Below are 27280 nucleotides of genomic sequence, written 5' to 3'. Positions count from 1 at the left end.
AGTGAGTCCCAATCACTTAGATCAGAGCTCACGCCCACCCATCCTCTTTATTCAATGCAGCTTTCTGCAACTCTGCTGTGAGTTGTGCAATGGGCTGGTGGGTCTGGATTTTTTTCTCCTCCTTTTCCGCACCATAAGCAAAGTCCTAATACAGCTCCCATCCCCACTGCCAGCCCTGCACCATGCTCCCAGCAGAAAAGAGATGCAAAGCCACGCTTGGAATCTGATTCCCCGGCTTTAAACGCTGCTCTGCCAGCAAAGTGCGACTTGAAAGCTCCCCTGTCACAGTTACAAAGCTCAGAACAGCCCTTCTTCGGATAATCACGCTTATCTCCAGATTAAGAAAAAGAGAGCTGCAGCTGAGGCTGGTCACATGGGCTGGGATGTGGGCAAATCTCTTTTAAACAATCCCCATATAGCTGTGACCTCCACCACAGCCAAAATATTCATTCCTACTTGAATATCCAGCTCTGGAGACATGAAAGAATGAATGAGAGGGGGCATGTGCAGGACATGGGTGTTTGTGGGGGAAAACACAAGAGTGCAGGGGAGATGCAAACAGCACGAGAAAAAAGACAAATAATCGGTAATGAAAGAAATGAAGAACCAGACTAAGAAAGAGGAGTATGGGGAATGAGGGGGGGGAAGCAGAGAGAGAGAGAGAGGGGAAGAGATGGGGAAGATGTCTGTGTGCATGTGCATGTGGTGGGGGATAGATGAAAATGAAGGGAGAGAGTTGTGTTATGCTTCGTGCACATGGATTAGTGGCTCCCAGTTTAACCCTTTCTGCTCTGTCCCTTGCTGGCACACTAGTCCTGTTACGTGACTCAAGCTGTGCCAAGCAGCCTTGGCAAGTAGAGCACATTACCCACATTGCTGCCATGGATTCATTGAGGGGCTTTGCTTGTATGGAAATATCCTCCTTTCCCCCCCAGACAGCTCTTCAGCAGAGCTACCTGGCCAATAATTTTGACAAAGCAAATGTGAGTTTCACTGCAAGGGGCTTGCATTAAACAGAGATTGGATGGATGAGTGATGCAGCAAAAGAGAAAAGGTAGAGCAGGCATGAGGACAGGGATTTATTGGATTAGGTCTCCCCAGGGGTATCTGCTCTTGGGCGAGGCACTGGCAGAAAGAGGCTGTTCTGTGCAGGTTGTTTTTCCACTGTCATCCAAGTATTTCCATGCAACTAAAATTGGCTCATTACTAGGTAAATGCAGAGCCTGGCCATTCCAGAAGGCAAGGCAAACTCTGTATCCCTCATTTTAAGTCAGATACAGTTTTGTCTTTAGCTGCACCTTGGCTCTGAGCATAACACAGTGTGTCAAGTTTTTTTTCACCCACTATGAGATGTCACCAGACTCTGTGGAGCTTGGAATGAGGGGGCCACTTCATACAGGGCATTAAAATCCATCAAGAGTCAAGGCATCCAAATCCCATTAGCAGGTTGTGCTGAGTGCCTGCATAAGACACTAGCTCTGTGTGTGGCTGGAGTGGACCCAACAGCCACAAGAGGAAGAATGTGCAGGGTTAACTGGGATTTCCTTGGCTTGGGCGGTGGAGGACAATCACCAGAGAGAGCCCACCTGGCTTCCCCAGGCTTAGCATGCTGCTGCTAAAAGGTGGGCATAGACAGGGTGTGTCTAGACTACATGGCTCCATCGATGGAGCAGTGAGAATGGAAGCCAGACTGGGGCCAAGTGCCTTTCTCTATGCAGAATGAAACTGAGATACAGAGACATTCACAGAGTCCATTGCTGGACTCATATAGCCCCACTCCATAATCCCATGCCCTGGCCTTGCCTTCTTCTACCTCAGGCACCACGGACATCTGATCCAAATTCTACCTTAGCTCAGTCACAGACTATGTTAAAGGTGTCTCAGCATGTGCTGCTGATCATTAGCCTTCTGATATTTCCCAGAGATGGGTGGCTTTTCTGCAGCATTGAGCTCCAACTTGGAGAACTGGCCAAGATCATGCAAGATAATGGCAAGCTAGCAACAACCCTGCTGGCCTAGTCAATCCTAGCGGGATGTTGTAGAAAACAGAACCTGAGAAGTGGAGGGTCACATTTCTGTTTGTTTGCTGAGGCAATTCTGTGGGTAGATTCTGAGGCAGCCTCCTGCAGGCACTGTGGGAGTGTGTGTCTGCATGGCTGGCAGGAAAGTTGAGAAGCCATTTTCTTTGCGTTCTGCTTTCACATGTTGCCCACACACACAGGATACTATGTGCCAGGCATATGGGCTGGGCATTGGGGATTACCAGGGAGGGAAGGGAAAAGGATCTGACCTAAAAGCATAGACATACTCCACATATCAGCTTAACACGAGATCAGAGTCAGTCCTGTCAGTCACATTGCCTGTCACCTCTGCTTCCAGGTGCAACACTTTCTTCACAGCCCAGTAACATGAGAATAAAATATAATGACAATCTGTCCCTTCCCTCGCATCTTGCACCCAAAAGACCTCAGAGCAGTTGACAAATACTGGGCCAAGTCCCAGAATCCTTCCTCAGGCAAAGCTCTCGCTGATTTGTCTGGGAAAGGGAGGAGTAACGACTGACAAGCTGATGCACCCCACGTATGAGCCCCCTGAACTCAGAAAGGGATTAGTTCGAGGCAGGGCCAAACATGGCCTGGGTGAAAATCTCTGGATTTCTCTTAGCAGTGAATTTAGATTCACAATTAGCTCTGGTGAATTATTCACGTGGAACTATTTATCTGATTGGGGTTTTTTTTTTTTGTTCCATTTACAAATTATCTCCAAATGGCTTGTAACTTGCAAATTTGCTCAGTGTTCCATTGTTGCCATCCCTCATGATTTTACCACAAGTCTTATGATATAAGGTGTGTTGCTTAAAGCCCCACTTCCTGGAATCCTGTGATTAAGGGAACATCTTAGCTTGCACTTTAAAAAGTGTACATTTATAGCCACCATGGCTGTGGAGAAAAGATTGAAAATGTGACCCAAGTGCATCTAAAGACTCAGAAGACCAAAGACAAATATAAACAATCCCACATTTAGTAATTTTTAGCCAATCTTGTAATTTTGGGAGCCTGACTTATGATTTTTGAGCCTTTGGGATTGCTGTACTGATATGCACCAAACAGTTTGTCTGAAAACATGCTGGACTATGCTGGTTCATTGAGTCATAGTAAGTCACATGGTATTGCTTTTGTTCCCTGAATGGATGACCTGTGCTTTCTAAACAGGAGGAATCTCCTCTACTGATCACATTTTATCCACAGAGTTTCACATTTGTGCAGTGAGTCGAGAGAGCAAACAGCAGAGAGTTTCCAAAAGAATTTTTCACATGGGCCATAAGAGAGCTTAGTTGCACATATTCTGTGCATTCACATCAGAGATGCAGCTAGTGGCTCCCACAGTCACATCCACAAACTCACAATCACTTTCAGTGACTTCTCTAAATGCACAATGAAGTCCCCAATCCCAGCAGTCATTGCTTAGGAATATCTCCGCTCTCCATCTCCCATCTCCTTGCATTACAGGTGACTATGACGCCTGGAGAATTTCCCTGATGGACTGGTAGCTTTAATAGAGTCACACCATTTCATGGGAGGCACAACTTCCAACAAAAACTACCATACCCTCGTTACAACAGAAGGGGACAAATAAAACCACTGGCTAAACACAAACACATTCACAGCCTGATGGTATAGAAAAGGCTGCCCTTCAGTTCTTAGCAATCTAAACGCCTGGACTCAGAGTACTACAGGAGTTAGGAGGAAGGGTGCTGCTGTGTGTATATGGCCTATAATGAATTCATAGGAACTCCTAGGATCTGTCTACACCAGTGTTTCTTAAACTGTGTCCCACGGTACATCGGTGTGCCGTGAGGCAGTCGGAGGAGTGCCGCAGAGAACAACAGAATTCAAATGGCCGCCCTTAAAAGGGTAGGCGACCTCTTTTTTTTTCCTTTGCTCAACAAAAAATCCTTGGTGTTCCCCATAAAAAAAATTGTTTGGTGTTCCTCAGTCTTAAAAAGTTTAAGAAACACTGGTCTACACTGCTTGTTTTTGTGCAAAAACCTCTTGTGCAAAAATCCTTGGGCAGAGAATATGCTAATGACAGTGCAACAAATGGTAATGAGCTCTTTATTAGCATACTCTCTGCCAGAAAAAGCTAGCAGTGTAGACATAGCCCTAGAGAACTTTGCATAGAGAGCAGAGGAGAGGCATTAGAGAAAAGCCCAAGGAGTGGGTAGGTAGCTCTGTCTTGGCTGGCTCAGGGCTGGTACTCCAAGTTGTCTGCCTGCTCCTGCTGAACAATCCATGAGTTTCAGAGAAGGAGGGCACAGGTGAGTGTCAAAGGAACCAGGTTCTGGCAAAATGCAAGACAAACTCTCTTTGCATGTAAATACACACACTGCATACACAGTCTCCTGCTATGCAGAAGCATAGAGGCCTGGTCTACACTACAGCGGAAGGTTGAAGTAAGATATGCAAGTACAACTATGTTAATTATGTAGCTGGAGTCGACGTATCTTACATCACATTTCCATGCTGTCCACATAGCGGGAGGCTGACAGAAGCAAATGCTCCCTTCGGCTTCCCTTACTGTGAAGAGCAGCACCAACAGGGGCACCCTCTGAGTTTGATTTAGCATGTCTTTTTTCAGAAGTGAACTCTGGAAGATTGACCATGGCAGCGTCGATTTTCCACGTAGTGTAGACATGGCCAGAGAAAGAGAGATCTCCCTGCATGCCTGCTATACAGGGATGACAGAACAATTGTGATAGCTAGAAGCAGAAACCATGTATTTGGTTGTAATTACTAACTCAATCTGGGGGGGCTGCTGCATGGCCAGCACTCTTCATTCCAGCACCCCTGCTTTTGTACAAATCTGTTGCTGCAGAACCTAGCAGCAGGGATACAGAAAACACCAGCCAGAGCACAGAACACACAAGGTGATCGAGTCAGCTCAGTCCTAATCTAAGAAGCACACAATACCTCCGTGGAAATTGACCGCAGTGTACTGTGGATCAGCTCCGCTGTCCTGCACTGCCTCCCTCTTCTGCATTACCAAAAATCCACTTTTTCGTCTTTCCCCACTGCTGAAACATGGGCCATCTTTTGCCTGTATCACTGCAACCTTCTCCTATCAATTAGCTCAGACTGGTGAAAGGAGTCAAGTCCTTCTCTTACCACTGTAGTCACATCACTCACCCACCTTTCACCTCCTTATCACCTTTCTGTCTGTCACTGTATAACCCACACACCTCTTGTGGTTCACTGTCCCATGTAGTGGCACTTAGACCACTTACAGTGAGAGCTAAGAACAAGGGAGCTCTACAGCCTAAGCCAGGATCCCAGCTGACTTTATAGCTCAAGCTGTAGAAGCTCCTACACTAAGGTCCCAGGTTTGAATCCACCCAGTGGTGGTTAGAATTGCACCAAGCTTCCCACTCTCACCCTGAAGAGCCTGTAGCAGCTTAGCCTCTCCTCCCCTTCCTTGCTGATCCATACATCTCCTTTGCCAGCTTTTGGCTTTATCCTTTCTATCATGCTGCTCCTTTCCCTGGAATGGTCTCCCAGTCAGAGCCAAGATTCAGTGAGTGCAAAGAGATGGAGAGAGAAAAACACCCATGAACAAGAGGTGAAATCCTAGCCCCACTGACATCAATGACAAAACTCCCATAAACTTCCACAAGGTTAGGGTTTCAGCCTAGGAGTCTAACTTATGCTGCAGCAGGACAAGTCAAGAATCCCTTTAGCTCCATATCTGACATTTGGCCAGTCACTGTCCAGCCATGCAAGTCCCTTCTCTCTAGATCGTTAAAGAGGGTTTATTTTAAAATTACTCTTTAAGGATATTTGTACAGTTGGACTTGGGGTACAAAGGGTACCTGACACTATACATGGAGGGATGCAAAATTAGCTCATGAGAATTAAATATATGTATATAACTCTAACAGTTCCTAAAATTCTAACCATTAGTAAGTCTGAGTCATATACCGCCTAAATGCTAGGGTGGGAGAAAAGGTACTGGTGCTAAATGAGTCTATCCTAAACATAAGCCAATAAAGCCTTTTGAACTCACCAAATATTCTCCCTCTCTATTTTTATGCTTCTCTGTTTATCTGTCTGTTTTCGTGGCTACACTCTCCCTAGCCACATGTCTCATCTCCTATAAAATATGCTCATTATTGCCAGTGGATTTTTCACACATCTCTTTGGTGTAGTAGGCCGGGTGTTTGTTGCTGTTAATGCTTTGTGTGTGTATAAAAGTGTGTTAGGATCCACTAGAAATAAACATATTTTAGAGGATTTGTAGGACAGTGAGGAAAAGATATAAAGTAAAAATGGCTGCTATTTTTTTAACTTCTCCTGAATTAGCAAACCAATATGTTAGACTGCATTTCCACAAATTATGTGCCCTAAGATGCAGTCTATAGGCCCCCTCTGAGAACTAAGGAGTCACTTTAAACCTCACCCCTTCTTTTTGTGGTTGCTAATTATCCAAGTCTTCCAGGCTCTATCCAGCACACATACACACTCCCAGCTCCAGAGTTCCCCTCATCCTCCCCCACCATGAAAACAGCTTTTGCCAGTGGAAGGAGGACAAACATATTCATTGGCACCTTATCAGACATGCATGCAAAACTAATTAACATGGGGAGACATGCAAGCTGCCATCCAGCCACACACGCACGTGCGCACACACAAGGCAGCCCTTGTCTGCTGGGGACATTCAAAAGGCTTTGTCGCTAATTTAGGCATCTGTCTCAGTCTGGTCTGGTCCTCCTGGCTGGGCGAGGTTTGTGTTTTTTTTTCCCACCCCATTTGACAATGCTGGGAACATGCCCGGAGACCCCTCATTCAAATCGCCCCTTGACAATGGTCTCATTGTGTGAGCATCTAGACAAGGGAGAAGAAGGGGGAGAAGGCAGGGAGGGGGAGGGGGAATTAAAATGCAAACCCAAAGCAGTGTTTACTAACACAACCCTGCAGCTGCCCCATCTCCTTCCCCCCTTCCCGCTCTCCCCCCCCCCCCAGTTCTCCAGCCTTAACAGACACAGAGAATCAGAGAGGGACTAGGAAGATGGGGTGATTTGAAGCTCATGGTTTTGGGGAGATTACATGCTGGGGGGGGGGGGGCAGGGTATTGAAAGGCACACAGAGGCTTTATTCTCCAAAAGGGAGGATGGAGGTTATAGCCTTTTGAGGTGGAGGGAGCTTGGTGCTCCAGGGGAAAGAACTCCAGCATGCTATGGGCTTAGAAAGGATGGGCTGAGGGTGGTTATAGGTTCAGGGAGGGGAGTACAGACTTGAGGGAGCAGTAGGCTCAGCCATGCTGATATTCTGCTGATAAAAATAACATTTGCTTAAACCTGGCCTCACAGATCAATGTCACAGCAACGACCCAGACACTCAACACTGGATTTTTTTGTAATCGCTGCTTCTGGGGAATGCAGAGCAGGAAAGAAAGGAACCATGTCGGAAGGCCTCTGTGGCTCCTGTAGGTCTGCACAAGGGAACAGGCTTCAGAGGTTTGTTTTCTTCCCCTTGCAGCTAATCAGTTTCAGGAAAGATTGTTAGAGAAGACCGTGAAGCAGGGGAGCCACAACTCTGACTGCAGAGGGGACAGATCTTAGCCAGGTGACCTTACCACACCTGCTGGAGAGGCAGGCTGTGCAGATATTGTTCACGGAGAAAGACCTGGGGCTTTGCAGAGCCAAGGAAGAAGAGGGGGCCCAAAGTTTTCCAAATATGCAAATATACACAGAGAGATCCAGACAAAGAGGCTTCAATGGAATGAAGGCACCAGACAGACGCAGGCACCCACCTAGGCTATGCATTCTAATTCTGCTAGAAACCACACAAAAAGCCAAGACTCTCACTACTGTTATTTATGTATGCACTTTTCATTGCTCTAGGGAGCTACTTATGAGGCTGGCACAACAGAAGATTTGAACCATCTCATAGAACTTCCAGCATCCTGGGCAGGGCTGGATTATCCAATAGGCAGACTAAGCACATGCTTAGGGCACCAGCAAAGCAGGGGCACAAAAAAAAAGAGAGAGATTTTACAGTATAATATTGTTTTTATTTTGAATTACATATGGAGGGGGGGCACCATAATCTTTTCAGTGCGTAGGGCCTCTAAAGGTCTTAATCCGGCCCTGATCCTGCCCCTGAAATACTGTCAGACCAGATCTTACATTATATTAGCCCAAAACAAATCCAGCAAAACCCATAAACACAAGCATCCCATATGCAAAATGAACACAACCATGCTACACAAGTGTGCTCACATTAGAGGTGAAAAAGCTGTTCTTCTTGAGTAATTTTTCCTATTAATCAAACCCTTTTCTCTGTTTGTGAATTCTCCATGAAGAGCCTTTGATTACTTATTCATGGCATGTGATTGGGTGCTTGTATCACATGATATTATTTCTGCACCTGGATCTGATGACTGAAACTTTCATAAAGAGGAGGTAAATCAAAAGAGATTTCAAGATGTCTACTTGAATAGATTGGGGCAAATCTTCACACAAACGTGCAGGCTCATGAGAATTTGTGGTATTTGCTTACCACAAGCATTCTTGTGAACAAAAGGGGAGGGGGAAATAACATGTACAAATGTTTATGGAAAACAAAACGGAAGCTAATGTCCAGGAAGCATGTCTGTAATATTCACACATGATTTTATTGCCATATTGCCTCAGTTCTAATACACAGATAGACAGACAGACAGACACACACACACACACACGCTATATTTGTAATTAATGCAGCACAGCTACTGCATTAAACTTCTAGAAATCAGCTCAGGATACCACCACAAGGAACCAAGGAAAACACAATAATTCAATGTTAAAGCAAGATAATTACAGGTATAATTATATAGGACCACATTCTATTGCCATTTCCATGGATGTATATTATATTACAACAAGTCAATAGAGTTATATAGGATTTAAACTGGAGTAGGTCAGAACAGAATTTGTTCCATTTGGGACCAAATCCTGAACCCTCCTCATGCGAGTAACTCTACTGAGCAGTGTGGAAGCCAGGAGTAATTGAAAAGGAACAAACTTTTATTTAGATGCCTAACTGTGGTTTTGGTGCCTACATTTAGGCACCCATATTTGAAAATGTTAGTTACAGTATATGCATCCCAGATTCTCAAAGGTATTGAAATGCCTAACTCCTATTGATGTCAATGGGAATTAGGTGCCAAACTACCTTTGTAGATTTGGGTCTACAAATATAAACTAAGGGACGGATAGAGCCAAAATCTATCAGTTTACACCAGTGGTGTCCAACCAGTTTTGAAACAGTAGTCACCATAGTGACTACTGCTATAGTGAACTCAACTGGCCAAATAGCCACATTGTTCAAGCCAACTAGACACACTAAACCGGCCAAATAGTCACATGTGGCTAGTGGCTAGCATGTTGGATACCACAGATTTCCACCAGAGCAGCTTCCACCAGCTTACTAAAATTCTCATTCCTAAGCAAATAAGGGCATTTCAGAGTCATTCCACTCAGTTAACTAGTGGTGTACCCCAAGGGTCAGTCCTGGGACCAATCCTTTTCAACTTATTCATAAATGATCTGGAGAAAGGGGTAAGCAGTGACGTAGTAAAGTTTGCAGATGATACCAAACTGTTTAGGATAGTCAAGACAGAAGCAGACTGTGAGGGACTCCAAGAAGATCTCACCAAACTGAGTGATTGGGCAACAAAATGGCAAATGAAATTTAATGTGGATAAGTGTAAAGTAATGCACATCGGGAAAAATAACCCCAACTATACGTACAGTATGATGGGGGCTAATTTGGCTACGACAAATCAGGAAAGAGATCTTGGAGTTATCGTGGACAGTTCTCTGAAAACTTCCACACAGTGTGCAGCGGCGGTCAAAAAGGCAAATAGGATGCTAGGAATTATTAGGAAAGGGATAGAAAATAAGACCCAGAACATCTTACTGCCCCTGTATAAAACTATGGTACGCCCACATCTTGAATACTGTGTACAGATGTGGTCTCCTCACCTCAAAAAAGATATTTTGGCCTTGGAAAGGGTTCAGAAAAGGGCAACTAAAATGATTAGGGGTTTGGAACGGGTCCCATATGAGGAGAGGCTAAAGAGACTGGGACTTTTCAGTTTAGAAAAGAGGAGACTGAGGGGGGATATGATAGAGGTCTATAAAATCATGAGTGGTGTGGAGAGGGCTGATAAAGAAAAGTTATTTATTAGTTCCCATAATAGAAGAACTAGAGGACACCAAATGAAATTAATGGGTAGCAGGTTTAAAACTAATAAAAGGAAGTTCTTCTTCACACAGCGTGTTGTCAACCTGTGGAACTCCTTGCCAGTGGAGGCGGTGAAGGCTAGGACTATAATAGAGTTTAAAGAGAAGCTGGATAAATTCATGGAGGTTAGGTCCATAAAAGGCTATTAGCCAGGGGATAAAATGGTATCCTTGGCCTCTGTTTGTCAGAGGCTGGAGAGGGATGGCAGGAGACAAATCACTTGATCATTGTCTTCAGTCAACCCTCTCTGGGGTACCTGGTGCTGGCCACTGTCGGTAGACAGGATACTGGGCTAGATGGACCTTTGGTCTGACCCAGTACGGCCGTTCTTATGTTCTTATGTTTTCTGCCATTCTCTCTTGAGCCAAAGGATTCACTGTCCTGTCTCCTTCTTTCCCCATCCCCTTGGTTACACAAGGAAGTCAGGGCCAATCTCTCTGGGAGCCACTAGCTGTTTAATATGCCCATTGCAAGCAGGGAACAAGCATAGCCATTTTTCCAAAATGCCAAAAGATTCACAGTTCTAAAGCTGAGTTTTATAGACTCCTGAAAACCTTTTTGAAAAAATTAAAAACTACTGTTTTGAAAATACTGTTTAAGATCCTACCATAGCTATACACTATTCAGACAATTTTAAAGCTGCATGTGATTCTAAGGCAAAGTATTTGAAAGTCTCCTTTAATGACCAGCAAAGAATGAAGTTCAGATTCTAGGTTTCCAAGGCAACCCCTACTGAAATTCCATCATCAGCTGCTGCAGGAAACAAATGGAGAATCCTGAATTTGGGCCTAGCAAGCTCAAAGCTTTTCTGTCCCCCTTAAAAAGTAAAATATAATTCTCTCCTTCTAAGGCCCTGCCATGTAGAAATCCCAACATCTGTTATTCTAGCTCTTCAATCACTTAAAAGAAATGTGCATTTATTGAACTAAATTTCCAATGGCCTCTATGCATAGAGGTATATGAGAGCATATGATTTTGTGTTTGGGCATGACTTGCATTTATTTCTAGACAGTTAGGCTATGTCTACACAGCAAGCCATTATTTCAAAATAATGTTGAGATGGAGGACTTCTTACTCTGACCCCTGTAACCCTCATTTCATGAGGAGTAAGGGAAGTCGAAGGAAGAGTGTTCTTTCTACGACTTCCTGCTGTGTAGACAGCACCAAAAGCCAAAGTAAGCTATTTCGACTTAAGCTATGCAATTGATGTAGCTGAAGTTATGTATCTTAATTCAACTTTTGCCTTGCTGTGTAGACGTGCCCTAAGATATCTTGCTTCTTTGCTGGAGCATGCAAATGTTGTTTAGCTGTACAAATACAGGACAAATGGTAAAGGATAACTGGAGACTATTTGGAAAATGTATCTCCAAGCGTATATGTGTACATGCTAATACAGAGACTCTTTAAACAGTCAGCTCTTCAGGGCAGGACTAACTTTTGCTGCATTGGAATAGTGCTTTGCACAATGTGCCTTAGCCCCTATTTGTGTGTATATCCACACTAGATAATACACTACTTCATTTACCACTCTGAATACAGTTTTACACCATTCTAATTCCACTGATTTCAGTGTAATTCAGCAGTTCTTAAACTGTGGGTAGGCAGATGGAATTACAGAGAATTCAATAATCAATCCCCCCCCCCACACACACACACACCTGGTATGGTGTTTGCTATCTAAGAACTTGATAGGGGGTGAGCTTTCCCATGCTCCGAGATGAGTGATGGACTCTCTAGGAGAATGACACCCTGTGAAAAGTAAATTCTAGCAGCCATTATTTGTCCCAAACCTACCATCAGACTAGTGCCATTAATTTGATTGAAAAAGCAAGTGCAAGCCAATTAAATCCATGGCCAAAATAAATGTTACTCCAGCAGCAACATTTCCAGCAACAAGGCTCAGCCCTGGCTGTCAGGCTTTCAGGCCCTGGCCTTTGCTTTAGGCATGCCATGTAAATAGAATCCTACATTTACCAGGGAATTACCATTGGCAGGTCTTTCATGTTCTCTAGTCCCCAAGGCAGCTACTCTCCTCATTGCCCACTGCCATGGTTTGGCTTGGCATCTGATCACATATGACACGACTAGAAGCCCATGTGGATTCTCCTTTCAATTTCTGACAAAAATGTGTCACCAACAGCAAAGGAAGAAAACAGTAAAGGCTACAGGACAGATCCTTGGGTGAGGGCGAGTTGCGGAAAGCATAAGTCAGGCTGGCAGGGAGCTTCTGTCTCCTCATTACAGTGTGGCAATGTGCATGTTCATCAATAGGGACTTCCCTTCTCCCTGGGCTGAGACACCTCACAAACTCTCCAGTGTCTAAACTCCCTTTTTGAAGCAAAGCTGAAGAAGAAGAGGCATTAAGGAGACTCCACTGCGACCTGCCAATATCCTGGATCCCACGTCTCCTGCTTTGGGCCAGAGGAGGCATTTGTTGCTCTGTCCAATGACCTGTTCCTGACCACAGATAATGGGAGTGTGTCCGCAGGGCCGACTTATCCATTAGGCACAGTAGGCACAGTGTCTAGGGCCCACAATACCTTTAGGGGCCCACGAAAATGTTTTAATTTCTTTTAAAATCAGAAGAAAAAAAATGAACTTTTAGGGTTGAAGAAAATGTTTAAATTTTTTTCTCATATCAGAAAAAAATGAAACTTTTAGGGCCCACGAAAATCTATTAAATTTTGCCTAAAACAGAAAAAAAAACATGTTGAAGTATTTAAATTTATATCAAAAATAATTTTTAATATTGATATTATTATGGTGGGAGGGGCCCACAAAGACAAAAGTGCCTAGGGCCCACGAAAGTCATAATGCGGCCCTGTGTGTCTGTCCTTATGCCGCTGGGCCTGTCTGGGACATTTAATGCTATTGATCTGTCTCATCTCCAAAAACTGCTGGGTGTTAACAATAATGCCTGGAAGCAGCTCAGTTCCTTTCTCTCAGCCTGAGCCCAGAGAATTGTCATGGGCAACAGCTCCGCTTCCAAAATCCCTTGCCTCTCCAGTGCCACAAGGCTCCAGTCCCTCCCATGTCTATATGACACCATTGGGAGAGCTACTGAAACAACACAGACTTAAATGTCAGTGGGACACAAACACCACACCGTTCCCCAACTCTTTGACATGGAGCCCAAATCGCACCATCTCCCATGCTTCAGGAGCTGGCCAAAATCAGCAGCTGGATGGAGAGCAACTGGCTGACGCTGAACCCAGGCAAGACTGGGGTGATGCTGGCAAGAAAAGATTCACACTTTGAGGAATTAGACTTCGCTATAGCACCTCCCCCATCATCACACTGTTCAGTTTGTCTACAGTTTGGGGGAGGGGTGGGATCCTTCCAGGTTCCTTAGTGCTGTCGGAAACCCAAATAGCCTTGGTGGTCAAAATGACCAGAAGAGTGCACCTTGGCAGACACAGAAATGACCAGCTTAAGGATGGTCTCTCATGCTCCCTTCTGTCCAAGAACAAAATCCTTCCCACTCTGAAAGCTCCAGCTGCTACAAAATGCATTAGCTTGTTTGCTTAGTCACACATTACCCTAGTGCTCCACCCTCTGGATCTGGCTCCTTTTCCGAGTTATTGCTTCTCCCTCCATGACTATGACCTCCTACAACAACTCAGTTCCACCAGAGCAATGTGGACCAATAGGGGTAGGCCTGCAAGTTCAGGGGATGGAACCAGACCTTGGAACTCACTCCCACAAGACATAAGAATGAGCATAAACCTCAGCATTTTCAGAACTGAAAGCAAAAAACTCCTTTCTTCATCTTAGCTCCAGCACAAGTCAGTCACGTACAGAGTTGGCTAAAATGGCTCACTAGAGCTGTGACTAAATGGCCATTTAGAAAACTAATGAATGTAAAGGAGAGACTCAGCTTTATTTATTTTTTTAAAGCAAACTTCCAGCCCTTCCAGCCTTTTTCCTTGCAAAAATGGCCTTGAAAATGCAAGCCATTCTGGAAGGCCAAGTCTTGTCCCTGATTTTCCTTAAAAGCTCAAGTCATTCATAGGCCCATTCCAACCATTTAAGACTGATCTTTGAGAGCTCTTGGTAGCTATAGCCCATTGATCTGGGATCTTCCCAAACAGCAAATTCACATAGTGGAGGGGCCAATGCCACCCAGGGCACCATCAATGGGTCAGTTCTCCCTGCCAACTGCTTGTGGCCAGGCCTATGGCTCTGCTACCCAGCTAATGTGACCATTACCCATAAGGATGGGTGGCTAAATAAAATGGTTTCAATGAGAGGCAGCATAGTCGAGTGGATAGAGCAAGAGACTAATCCTATTTGCAACCCCAACTCCCTTTGTTAGGTCACACAGACAAAAGTGGACAAACTTGAGTGCCTAAATCCAGAGGTGCAGAGGCAGGTAATTAACATCATATACCCACTTTTAATCATTTGAGTCTGTGTGCCAGTTTCTACTTCTATAAACTGGGGATACTAATGCTTCCCTACCTCTCAGAGCCATTGTGACACTTGAATTGATTTGTGTCAAATATATAGGTCCCCAAATTCACCCAAATGTCCATAAAGCCTTCCAGTGGTTGAGGACCCTAGGAACTTCCAGATTATATGGACAACTGTTCCTTGCACATTTTTTCTAAATGTTGGCAACAACCCACAGAGCCCAACACAAGCAGCTGGGCTGGGAGTCTCCTGGAAGCATCACAAACAAGACCTCAAGAACCCAATACACATAATGTGCATCAGTTATAAATGATGAAGGAGAAATGTTATAGTAGCACCTGTATTGTGCTAGGCACTGCCTACTTGTATAATAAAACACCGTCCCTTCCCTAAAGAGTCTAACCACAAGCATTAAAGGGGGCTGGGGAGAGAGAGGAAATATGCAATAAACACTGTTTATTTCTGTTTCCCCTATAACAATCAGGTCTCTTCACCTTGGTTAGTTTCTTGGAGGTAACAAGACAGAAATGGGCCCTGAGGATGTGTTTGCAGAAGAGGAGGGCAGAGACTATTGATCAGCTTCAGGAACGAGCTCCATGTGCGAAAGGTGATATGGAAGAAGGCACAGACAGCTGTATGAGAAAAGAACAAACAAAGGGTCCACTGGGAGTGGGCATGGATGCAATAAGATACAAGAATGGATAAGCAGAAAGGGCAGGGTTAAATTTGGGCTCCATGCCAGGCAAATCTTCCCCAGCTCCTCTGGCCAGCCCTGCCTGTAGGGGAGCAGGTATAGTGGGCAGATGTTCTTTACTGTTGGAGGAGGCGGGGGAATTGTTTCACATGCTGATCTAAAAAATGCTAAGGCTGGCTCTGAAGTGGACGGGTCAAGAAATACTCAAGAGACAAAATAAAGAGTCCTTTGGGTTTGACTAGGAAAACCAGCCCCTCAAACTTACACTTGGTTCCCTATTGCCAAGGCTGTTCTGGCTAAAAGAAGCTTCATTGTAACACCTGGGAATGGAAAGGGGCTAAGGCAATTTTCCTCGGTCTGAATGTAGGTATGACCTACAGATACACAGCGCAGGGTGCTGGGCTTATTCACCTTTTCTTTGCAAACAAACTGGAAAAGGGCAATTTTGGAAGCTAGTCCCACCCCAGCCACACAAAATATCAGTCTCCTCCTTATATATTTAGCTTTCTATGCATGGGCACCCTGTTAATTTGACCACAAGTGAGATGAACTTGATGGGTCTCAGCCAAGTACTCAGTCAGTGACTCTCCATCTCACAGGACATACAAGCACGGCTTGGGGAAGGCATAGAGCTGGACTAGTTGGAGCTGCTAGGAGTGAAGACAGAAATCCATTAACAGAAGCCCAGGATGGAATAGCCAGAAATGTTGCCAGTCAGGATTGGGATGCAGTGGCAGAGATGGGAGAGGCATGAAGTTTGCATAAGGCCTGACTCTAGTATATGCTATTAGCCCTTCATTTTCATGAGCTATAAAGTCACTTCACTACAAATGACTGAAAAACACAGCAAAAGCAGTGGACAACAGGGGTGATGGTAAGACTTACACAATGGATCACAGAGATGCAAGCAGAGAAAGGGAACAGATAAAAGACCCCTCAGGCAGGTGTATTGGAGATTCAGGGGGTGAAAGAGCCCAATTAACATGCCAGCCTGACACCACTGTATTAACCAAGGAGAATTCCTCACCAGCCCCTGGAGGGTAACACTGGCTTTGTTCAGTGACTGCATCTCCTCTCCTGTCTCTCTCCCAGATCCCACTGCTGGCTCTGAACAGGCTATCCTCACCCACTGCTCTAAGCACAACACTTCACTGCCAAAGCAGGGCCCATGTAAGACAAGAAAGCAGAGGTCTGTCTTCCAGGATCTGGACCCATGCTCAGGCACCATGACCTTGCAGAGCTTCTACTGTTCCTGCACAGGAGACTGCAAGGAGCCCAAGCTTACCCAAATCAGGCTTGCGTGAAACATGAGCGCACATGGGGAAGTGCTCGGAGACATGTACACTCATGCCTCCATGCATGCACATGGGCACCATAGGTACTGGAACTAGGAGTGTGGGGGTTGGCGGGGGGGGGGGGATCTGCAGCACCCCTTGGCATGGAGTGGTTTCCATCATATAAAGGATTACAGTTGATTCAATGGCTTGCAGTACCCCCACTATACAAATTCTTCCAGCCCCCCAGCGCGCACTTCCCTCTGTTTGTTCTCTTACATAAGATAGTCCCAGTAACCAACAAAAAGGCCCAGTCTGCTAAAAAAGAAAATGAACACAAAAGCCCCTCCTCCCCCTTCCACAACCCTTTGCCTGCAAGTTGCATAGGAATACACTGCTCATGAGTAAAAAACAGTTTTTCCCCTTTGGGGCTGGCCAATGCCACTTGCTCCATGATCCTATTGCCTAGAGAACTGTCTATGGTACTGGCCTTCCCAAGAACACAATCCTGGTCTTCTCTCCCATTGTGCTGTGAAGAGAGGGGCTAGGAGTGGCAGGTTGGGGGACTAGAAAAAACACAAGATGCAGCATCCTGGCATCAGTTTGTTGCCATATTCTCCTTCCCTTCGCTCTCTGCTACAGAAAGAGAAGGGAGCCCAGGTTTCTCACTTTTATGTTCCCTTCCTACTACCTCCTATCCCCCCCAAAATTACAAAGACAGCTCCAGAGGTCATTTGCCACAGAGTTCATGAGGCTGGTGATTTCTTTTGCACCAGATCATGCTGCTAGTAAAATCCCAGCCTTTCCCTGAAATTCCCCTAAATCCAGAGAGCTAGAAACACACACATAACTACAGTGTAATTTGGGGAGGCCTCGTGCCACACAGTGGCCAAGTTACCTAGAAACCACCTTGTGATTGTGTCATGCCAGTTATTCACAACCATCCACTTCATCTCTGAGGGCAACTGCATGATATTTTCATGGGAGTCATGTGCAGAACTAAGGAGACGTGAACTACCAGCTCCTCCTGCTCAACGTATATTTGGACACTAACTTGACTGAAACCCGTTCTGCACATCCATTGTATCACTGAAGGACAACACTGTCCTGTTACTTCTCAGGAGCAAAGAGGCTGCATGCGTGGCTGGCATTGACTATTGTTAACTCCATTGTCATGGCCACATTCGGATTTGTAAAATTATATTCTACCTCTCTACACTCCCTTTGTGGTTTCATGGGATGCAGGATTCTCCTTTACTCCCTGTTTCAACCAGTTTTCAGAGTTCAGTATGGCAAACCTCAGGCTTTCAAAAATCATGAGTCATGCCACAAAAATTATGAGATTGTTTTTAAAAAATAATGAGATTTTTTTATTTTAAAAATTATATATTTGTTTTAAATTTTCCTCCTAGTTTCTGAGGCTTTATTGTTCACTTGCTTCATGTTTGCAAGCTTTGGTCTGCATCTATGATGGCTAGACCCTTCAATAAAGGATGCCATTGCTTGCTTCCATGGGCTGGGGCTTTAAGAAAAACACTTAAAAAGACTCAATAAAAATAATGAGGGTTGTCCACACTGAGCATTGCTGGGAGTTTAGGATCTACTGATTCTAGCCCAAAGGTTTCTGCATATCCATGCTGGCTGGAGGGACGCTTGTTTGAGTATATCCTATATAGAGATGTATATAGACAGAATGGAAGGTGATCTGCACATGTGGGTATGATCAGAACAAAGTGTTTCCAGAATTTACAAACAACCATCCTGCTGTGGAACAGCCAATGAGGGGTGAGATTTCTTCTGAACACATCTGACTCTCTCCTGGCTGTATCAGGCATTCCTCACTCATTTACCTAATGTGATCTGCATTATAATTAGCAAAAGCCTCACTGTCTAAAAGAGATAAAGGATGTGCCCCTGCAGTGTAAGTTATGCCAAATGGAGGTTTTATATTATACAGGGGTGGAACGGAACTACCATACTAGTAGCACTTTTACTTGGCCCTGCATGGAGAACTGACAGGGGCTAGAGAAAATTATGAGCATAGGCTTAGCTGCTACTCTTCCAAGTCCCACTTCCATTTCCTTCCCTAAGTAAAGTCCCTGGCAGGCAAATCTCCCCAGTAAGTAAGTTTAGGTCCAGAGACAGGTTCTGACAGACAGCTGTACTGAGGACAGTCCTTAATTTACCCCAGACCTAGTAAGCAATGCAAGCTCCTCCCCACAAACACACAAATCCATGTGTCACAGCCCAAAGCTACGAGGAGAGTTTGGTTTCTATGGCTCATTCAGTCTCATAAGAGAGGCCCAGCCAGTTGTGATGGTATTTGTCATCTGCCTACTAGAAATGGAACTTTGGAACCCCTTGCATTGGTGTAGTTTTGCTGTACAAACTCCCTGGCTCTTTAAAAAGGCACCATCCTTAGCAGAGCCCAAGAGAAGGTTCTTCCCATTCAGCAGTCCCCACCAATGACAGCAAGCAGGAATTATTAAACAGAGTAAAGCAAACACCAGTGCATACAACATGTGCACACACTCAGATGGAGATGCATCGACACTTGTTATATATGTGTTCTCGCATGCACAGCCCTTCTGCTCAGGCACTCACCCAACCAACACTTACCACAAAACACGACACACATGCCTGTTCACACATGATGTGCATGCAAAAGAGCTACCTACACAATCAATGTCAAATGATTCCAAGAAAAACAAACAAACACTCGCCTTTAAAACTGTAACCTAAATAACGGATTTCCAGGCATGCATTAGAAATATTAGACAATGAAGACTGTGAAGCTGGGCCTGGCAGCAAGCCAGGGAGGCTCCTGCCCCTGGGAGTCTAGTATGTTTCCTATTTAGTCCATTTTCACACTGCTAGGTAGCCATCCAAAGCCTTGGCAACCCAGAACCCAGGCACACATGTTCGCCCATATAATTAGAGTATCTGGGAACCACCATGACACAGAATGTGGATGTAGAGAGAGGAATGAAGGGGGTGATTATTATTCATTGTACATAGAGCCTCATCTCTCTCACAAGAGCTTTACTTGCTCTTTAATTGGTTCCATTCATGGCAGTCCTTCAATGCCTTCCATAAGTGTAATTATGCCAGGCTCGCTCCATCTGTCTGGAGTCGGGAACAGCAGTTACTTCTAGTGTTTAGATTTTGAACCAATATTTCGGTAGCTAGATTTGTTAGTAATAATAATAATAATCATCATCATTATTATTATTGCTTGACTGTTTGGCGCTCTCCAGTACAAAGTCTCTCCTACTCACACCCATTGCAACTCCAGTGGGAGTTGAATTTGCCTAATGCGAGCAGGATTTGGCCCTGGCTCTCTCTGGTCTGGGATCTTCCTGGCATTGTTCATAGGAATAGCCCAATGCTTTATCAGTCGCTCTTGACAGCTGCCTCCACCAAAGTTATTGAGACATGTGTAGGCAGGTTTCCTTACAGGCACACAAGAGACATCAGAAAGGATAGAAAATAAAGAGGTGCATCCTCTCACCCCTAGCAAACTATAAAACCAAGATCACCTCAGAATCACCATTAAAAGCACAGGCTCTTGAACTGCACCCCTCTGGAGTCTCTGGCAGGGGGATGCGAGTTCAGATGGGTTGAGGCCTAGTTTCACATGAGAACACAACTTACACCTCCAAAACTCAGGCCCAATGTTTTGTACACGCAAACATCAACGGAGAGAATAAATCTAAATACATCCATCCATCTCCAGACCTGCACCTTTCATCAGGCCACCAGTGGCACAGACACTTAGATCTGCATCCTGTATAGCCACAATGAAGTCTGGAAATGTTTCCCTTGCACAGTAGGTTGTCTGAGTTCACTATGTTTTTCTTAGAGAGAGGATGTAGATTTTGGTGGACCCGCACAGGAAGGTGTTTGCTGGCTTTCAAAAAGAAGGAACTCTCAAACAGAAATCCTGAGCAACTGAGCACCATCTGGTCAATGATAGTTCCTGACATGATGGCTTGTGTTGGCATGTTTATGATGCAGACCAGAGGCATAGTCTCATTATCCCCACCATACTGTTATGTAGGATTCAAAACAAGGCACCACAAGAAGCAGATGGTGAGGAAGAGAAGAAAAGAAAATGAGTGAGAGAGAGCAATAGATTTATCTGAAGCTTAAGTCTATAGCCATGAACATGGACCAATAGGTAGAGCCATGTAAGTAAGAAACTAAATGGTGGGAGGCCATAGTATCATTCTTGTACCATTTCAGCTCCTTTATAGTTTATCATCAGCCTTTTTCAAATGAATCATTTCTACCAATAAACAACGCATATGTAAGCTGTAACCCTTGCAAATCTGGTTAATATCTGAACAACTTGAGCAAACAGTTTGTTTATATCATTACATTTTGGACTCCCAGCTTTTGTGAAATACTGTCTTGGGCAGTATGCTCCTGAAATGCATTTACAATGCATGACATTTATATTCTGCATTACATTCTTAAGTCATGGCTTTCAGATTTCCCCATATAAAAAAGGCATAATATTCACAAGCTCCATACTTTAGAACTCATAATAACATTATTGCTGCCTTTTCAGCATACTACTGCAAAATACTGTAGCATTTTTTAATAAAAAGGATAGAAAAGTGATCATCATGTATGTGTAGCCCTATTAAGTAGGAAAGTGGGGGGCAATATGTATTTTGCGTGACACAAATGAAAAAAATATTGTATAAAATAGTAAATACAAACATGATGTGGTTTAAGCAAAGAGAGAAGATGAGATGGGTGGTTCTCCTCCTGCTAGATTGCTCTTTAGCAATTGGACAAATACTTTTAGAAACAAAAAGCACGGCCTACTTCCCGGGTGTGGAGCTCAGTGCTTTAGATTTAATGATATGTATTTAAGTTCCTTTTAGGGGAAAGCCTTCTGAAATCACTAGGGGAAAAAATAAACAATAAATTGGTTTTCAAGGCTTTTGTCATTGTTGTGTGTGAGTCTAATGGAGGGGCACTCGCTCTCTGTCACTGGCTGGGCTGTCGGAGACAACTTAGACAGTGAAAAATCACGTGCAGCCCGTTAAGAGGTGAAGAGAGGAACACAAAACAGCAGAATATTGGTGAGTCTCCCCTGCTCCCTCAGTACAAAAATAACTAAATAAAAGAATACAAGGAAAATGGGTATTTTAATCTGCCACTAAAACAGCAGCAGAGATTGTTTATCTCAGTATATTGTAAGGTCTGTGTGCCAAATCCCCGATGGGTTGTTGTTCCACCCGCCCCACCCCTTTTATATGTCATTAAGGATTTTTCGCATGCAGCCGAATGGGCAAATGGAAATAAAACATTTGTTCCTTTCCTACCAGCTGGATGAGCACAACAAGAAGGATGGGAGCAGGCATGCAAAAAACACAGGGCAAATTAGGAAATATGTTAATTCAATTAATATCACAGAGGAGCTGAAGGGGGGGGTGTATGTGCAGATTTTCCGCCTGAGGAAGAAGGTGGCAGAGAAAGAACTGGGGCATGCCAGCTCCAGTTATTGTTCTGCCTTCATCGGTAATTAGCAAGATAACAAGGAGAGGGCATGAGGGAGGTAGCATGGTAAAGATTAGGCAGATTTGCAACCTACCTCATGCCAATGCGGCCATCTTACAAACAGCACTTGATTCCATCAAAATGGCTTCCTGGCACCTAGCAGCCTATAAACTGCAGCAAAAAATGGCCCGGTATGGCAGAGTATGTCTTCACAGGGGCTGCCCTTCTCCATCGCTCTGCCTTTTTTTTTTTTTTTTTTTGTCCTCCTCCTTCAGCTCTTGCTTGTTGAAGGACCCATGCTGCGTTGATGGTCTCAGAGAGAAGGGAGAACACCAGAGGGGCTGGGAAGGGGAGGTTAACCGGGGAGGAGCGACATTCCACCTTTCTTTCCTGTGCTGCTTGTGCCAAATGGGAAGTTTCTTATCTTTGCTGCAGAACGTCACACAGGCTCTATGCAGGAGACAATAAGGCACAGCCATTACTCACCGAGAACTGTACATGGGCATAATGCTACAGTTACACACAGAAAGAAAGGAGAAAACAGATAACTCTTGTTAACTGATTGATCACTGCATTGCACCCTGTGGCTCCAGCCCCTCCACATACAGGGCTGGGGCAAAAGCATAGCCAGTTTATGCCCAGCTTGTCCTGCCTACCAATACTCTTCTCTAAGGCAGAAATGCAAGGTGTTTCCCTTGTTTTGTTTAAAAGAGCCTCCCAAGCACCTGTTTATCCAGCTGTTTATCTCTGGGCACATAACTCCACCAAAGCCTTAGAGTTCTCAGGATATTGACAACGAGACTGGACAAAACACTAGGAAATGTCCTGTATGTAGCCTTTGAGGAGGGAAAAACAGAACCTAAGCACTTCCCATTGCTAAGGCTTAGGTGACAGCCCACTGACAAGCGACATCCAACTTGCTTGTTAAGCCTGAAGACCCAGGCAGGTACATTTTGGAGGAACCACACACTATACCCTGACTGCTAAAGTTAGGGTTGGGATTTGGGAACCCTCCCAATAAGGTACAAAAGCAAATATAGATATAGGGCATGAATGTACAGTTCGGCTACATCTAGACTGGCATGATTTTCCGCAAATGCTTTTAACAGAAAACTTTTCCATTAAAAGCATTTGCGGAAAAGAGCGTCTAGATTGGCACGGACACTTTTCCGCAAAAGCACTTTTTGCGGAAAAGCGTCCGTGCCAATCTAGACGCGCTTTTGCGCAAAAAAGCCCCGATTGACATTTTCACGATCGGGGCTTTTTTGCGCAAAACAAATCTGAGCTGTCTACACTGGTCTTTTTGGACTTTTGCCCGAATGGGAGCAGCATAGTATTTCCTCAAGAAGCACTGATTTCAGACAGTAGGAAGTCAGTGTTCTTGCGGAAATTCAAGCAGCCAGTGTAGACAGCTGGCAAGTTTTTCCACAAAAGCAGCTGCATTTGAGGAAAAACTTGCCAGGCTAGACACAGCCTTCTTGTGCAGTCACAACTCCCACTGCAGTCTATGCATAATGACTGCAGGATAAGGCCTGTATTGAATACATGTTACATAAACTCCATATCAGAGATCCAGACATATTTAATGCTATTCTGTACAATACCAGATTCCTTAAATATTTGTACACAGTAAGAAGGCTGGCTATAGGAGAAAGAGGTAGAGTAGAGAGCTATCCAGCTGGTCAGTAGAACATTTTCTGGACAAGGTTTGGGTCAAAAGAAAGGGGAGCTCACATTTCTATTATTTTTGGAATGTAAAACCCAGGCCCTTATAATTTCAAGGCTAGGCTTCCAAAAATGATGGTTTGTTATGTCAATGTAACTCATCTAGGGTCAAATCCCATAGCCCTTTGTTTTCTTTCAGTCCTCCTTACCCATGTATGACTCCTGCTGACGTCCAAGGATTTAGCTAATAGTGAAATAATTTTTTTATCAATGCACACTTTGACTCTGAATAAAATTTACCAGACTGCCAGGGTCCTTAAACCCCATGTAAGTTCTTCACATGTCATGGTAGGTGGTGTGAAATGCCTTGCACACGCTCTTTGATTAATTTTAACTCTCTCCATTAAATTTTCACTGTGTCTGGAGTCACAATTCAATGTAAGTGGGAGCAACAGCAGCTACTTATGCATATGGGTCAGCATTTTCAGCATGTTTGTGAAGACATTTAAAAGGGGTAATGGCAAGTCTCACCACCCATTTGTGCATTCATTTACCGATTTTATTATCTCAGATGTGGGATTTTGCACACAAAAAAGGAAGCACCTACACATTTAGAAATTTAGCTGATCCATGTTTAGAGACCAGGAAAGAATATGAGCTCTGCTCTGTGGATGGATTTAATATTATTAACCATATGCAAATTCTCTCTCTCTTTTCCTTTAAAAAACCAAGCAAATTAAATATAATCCACCCCCAGCCCTATATTATTGCAATGCTAGAGTCAAAATAAAATAAGTCAGAAAATGCAAACATTAAGGTTACACCAGCAACACTGACTCAGCCACCTTGTACTTCCTAGAGATTTAATGATGTAGTCAAGTGTTCCTAAACTTTGAGGGGGGTGGGAGAGCAAGTTTGAAATAGCACAGACTTTCTCTTAAAGAGAAATTGTCTCTTAAACACAACCCCTCCCATTCAAGATTGAATCCCATCCCTAAGACAATTTACAACAATTGCTTACATGAAAGGTGACATTAGAGAAATGTGAAATATATCTTTAGCTTCAGCAGGACATCTGATATGTGGAAAGTTAGATAAGTGCTTAGGTACCTTGCTGAATCTATGTGTGCAGCTGATAGTTCTCTAAAAGGATGGGGATTATATACTCACAGACATCGGGAGTTTTGTGCCTCATACAGACCTTTGTTAGGCAGTTAAACAAAAGGGACAGATGGCTCGCTCCTAAATCCTGGGCTTGCCTACAAAGGAATTTAAACTCTAATCATACCAATATAGTTAAACTGCTAAAACTCTGTGGGTACGTCTACACAGCAGCGTTATTTCTGAATAACTGAGGTTATTCCAAAATAACATAGTGTGCGTCTACACTACAAGCCTGTATTTTGAAATAATGTCAAGCTGTAGGGCTTTTTACTCTGACTTCTATGACCCTCATTTCACAAGGCGTAAGGAATTTGAAGGAAGAGTGTTCTTTCTTCGACTTCCTGCTGTGTAGATAGCGCCAAAAGCCGAATTAAGCTATTTTGACTTAAGCTATGCAAATGACGTAGTTGAAGTTGCATAGTTTAATTAGACTTTTGCTCTACTGCGCAGACGTACCCGGTGTGCACACTTTTATTCTATAAGAATGGTTTATTCTGGTTTAATTTAAATTGCTTCTAAATGCGATATAAGATAAACCAGAAATAGGCCCTCATCAACTGAACTAAATATCCTCATGGAGAGTCCTACCAGTATAACTATCACTATGATTGATCAGTCCTTCAGCCCTCAGAGAGCACCAATCACAACATGCCAATCAAGTTGTTCTAGCCAGTCCCTCAGCCACTAGTTGGCCAGACGATCTATGGCCAGAAGTATAACTATAACCATTTAAATTGGCACCCTACCTTATATCGGTGGGATGGCCCATGTAGAGCAGGCTTTTCAAGTCACCTTGCCATACTTAATATAACCCTGACCCTTCCATTATGACAAAAAACACTGTCACTCCCTGCTTTCTTGTGATGCAAGTCTGCCAACCCAAAGGAGTACAGACACAATGGCTTGGCATTTTGACTACACAATAATCTGTTTGAACCTTCTTATAAAACAATATTATGTATGCAAATTTTGCAGGGATGTGGGAGAATCATATTTTAGAATGAAAATGTGGAATAAAATATTGAGGTATTCCTTATATTTTAATTGATCTCTAAATGTAGATAGGGGAAGGGACTTACTGCACCTCCTAGGAGAGTCCTATCATACATTCTGAACTGAGTATGTCACTGAACGGGGAATGCTAGGGTAGCTGTGTGTGAGTCTCCAAATTTGAGTGATCCCATGTTTGCTCCTATATTTGTGTATATGTATGCTTACATAAGTGGCATATACCTAACATTTATATAAACAGACATTCATATGCAAATGAAAATACAGCCCTGTTTGGTTCCCTGCTGTATCCCAGCCCCTGACATTTGGAGGTTTCTGAGTAGTACAACTAAACATCACATCAAACATTAGCCCTAAGAGGTTTCCTTCAGGGAAGGAGCAACAGTAGGACAGGTTTCTCTTCCCTGTTCCACCCAGCTTTTCCAAGTCCAGCAGCCCCCAGGTTTTGTGTTTGAAGAGGCAAAGGGCACAAACACAAAAATCTTCTTAGGCTGCTTTGGGAATGGAGCTCAATTTCTTTTCCGTTCTAAAGCAATTCTCATAAAATATATTTTATTTTTATCAAAGCAAGAGGAGACAACTCTGCCCACAGCCCTCTTTCTTTACCAAAACCAAGCTGCAATGTGTCTTCAGATGCTTGGAGTACGAGGAAAGGGCAGCAGGAGTTGGAGAAGGCAGTGAAAACAAGTCCTGTAGTTGTTACTTCCTAATGCTGCTGCCCTTCTACCCACCTGGTATGGCTGGTCGCTGCTCCATCTTCCCTAGCACTTTTGAAATTCCCTTTCCTTTTTTGTACTAAGTGGTTACCTTTTGGAACAGACATACAATGGGGTGAGTGGCGTTACTGTTGGTAGGGAAATCTGGACTCTAGCATGCAGCCTCAGTTCCCCTCACCAAGGGCACCCCAGGACAGTATGAGCTCTCCAGTCCCTGCAAAAACTATACCTCTCAACATAGCCACTTTTTCTCCACAAACCAGGGCTTCTCACTGTTCTAACAGAGACACAGGATGTAGCCATAACGGACATGGGAACTGCTGCACCAGAACCCTGAAGGACCATGTGACGTGTGTTATAGATATTACACCATGTTCTTTTAAGCTTTGTCTGCTGCAGCTGCTTTTGCCCTTTTGGGGCCATGCAGTCTACAAGGCATGTTATGGCTTTGGCTGTGTCCAGACTCAGGGGTTTTTTCGAAAAAACTTCACCTGCGTCTAGACTGCAGCCGCGTTCTTTCGAAATTAAATCGAAAGAACGCGGCTT

The 27280-nt window shown here is 44.1% G+C and overlaps 1 long non-coding RNA gene across 4 annotated transcripts in view; it reads right to left on the bottom strand.

The window, feature by feature from the left end:
• LOC112544062 (uncharacterized) overlaps positions 1-27280 on the bottom strand; it is a 64422-nt gene that overhangs the window by 14882 nt on the left and 22260 nt on the right. For 3 of the 4 annotated variants that reach the window (XR_012895729.1, XR_012895730.1, XR_003087376.2), the window contains one exon: positions 22273-22628. This is a non-coding gene — a long non-coding RNA (uncharacterized LOC112544062). Of the gene's footprint in view, positions 1-22272; positions 22629-25013; positions 25103-27280 lie in introns of all 4 variants that reach the window. The other variant, XR_012895731.1, reaches the window with a different exon arrangement.

The sequence above is a fragment of the Pelodiscus sinensis genome, chromosome 14, assembly GCF_049634645.1.
Source record: "Pelodiscus sinensis isolate JC-2024 chromosome 14, ASM4963464v1, whole genome shotgun sequence".
Lineage (NCBI taxonomy): Eukaryota > Metazoa > Chordata > Testudines > Trionychidae > Pelodiscus > Pelodiscus sinensis.
The sequence above is the reverse complement of the archived record's forward strand: the minus strand, read 5'-3'. Positions and strand labels throughout refer to the sequence as shown.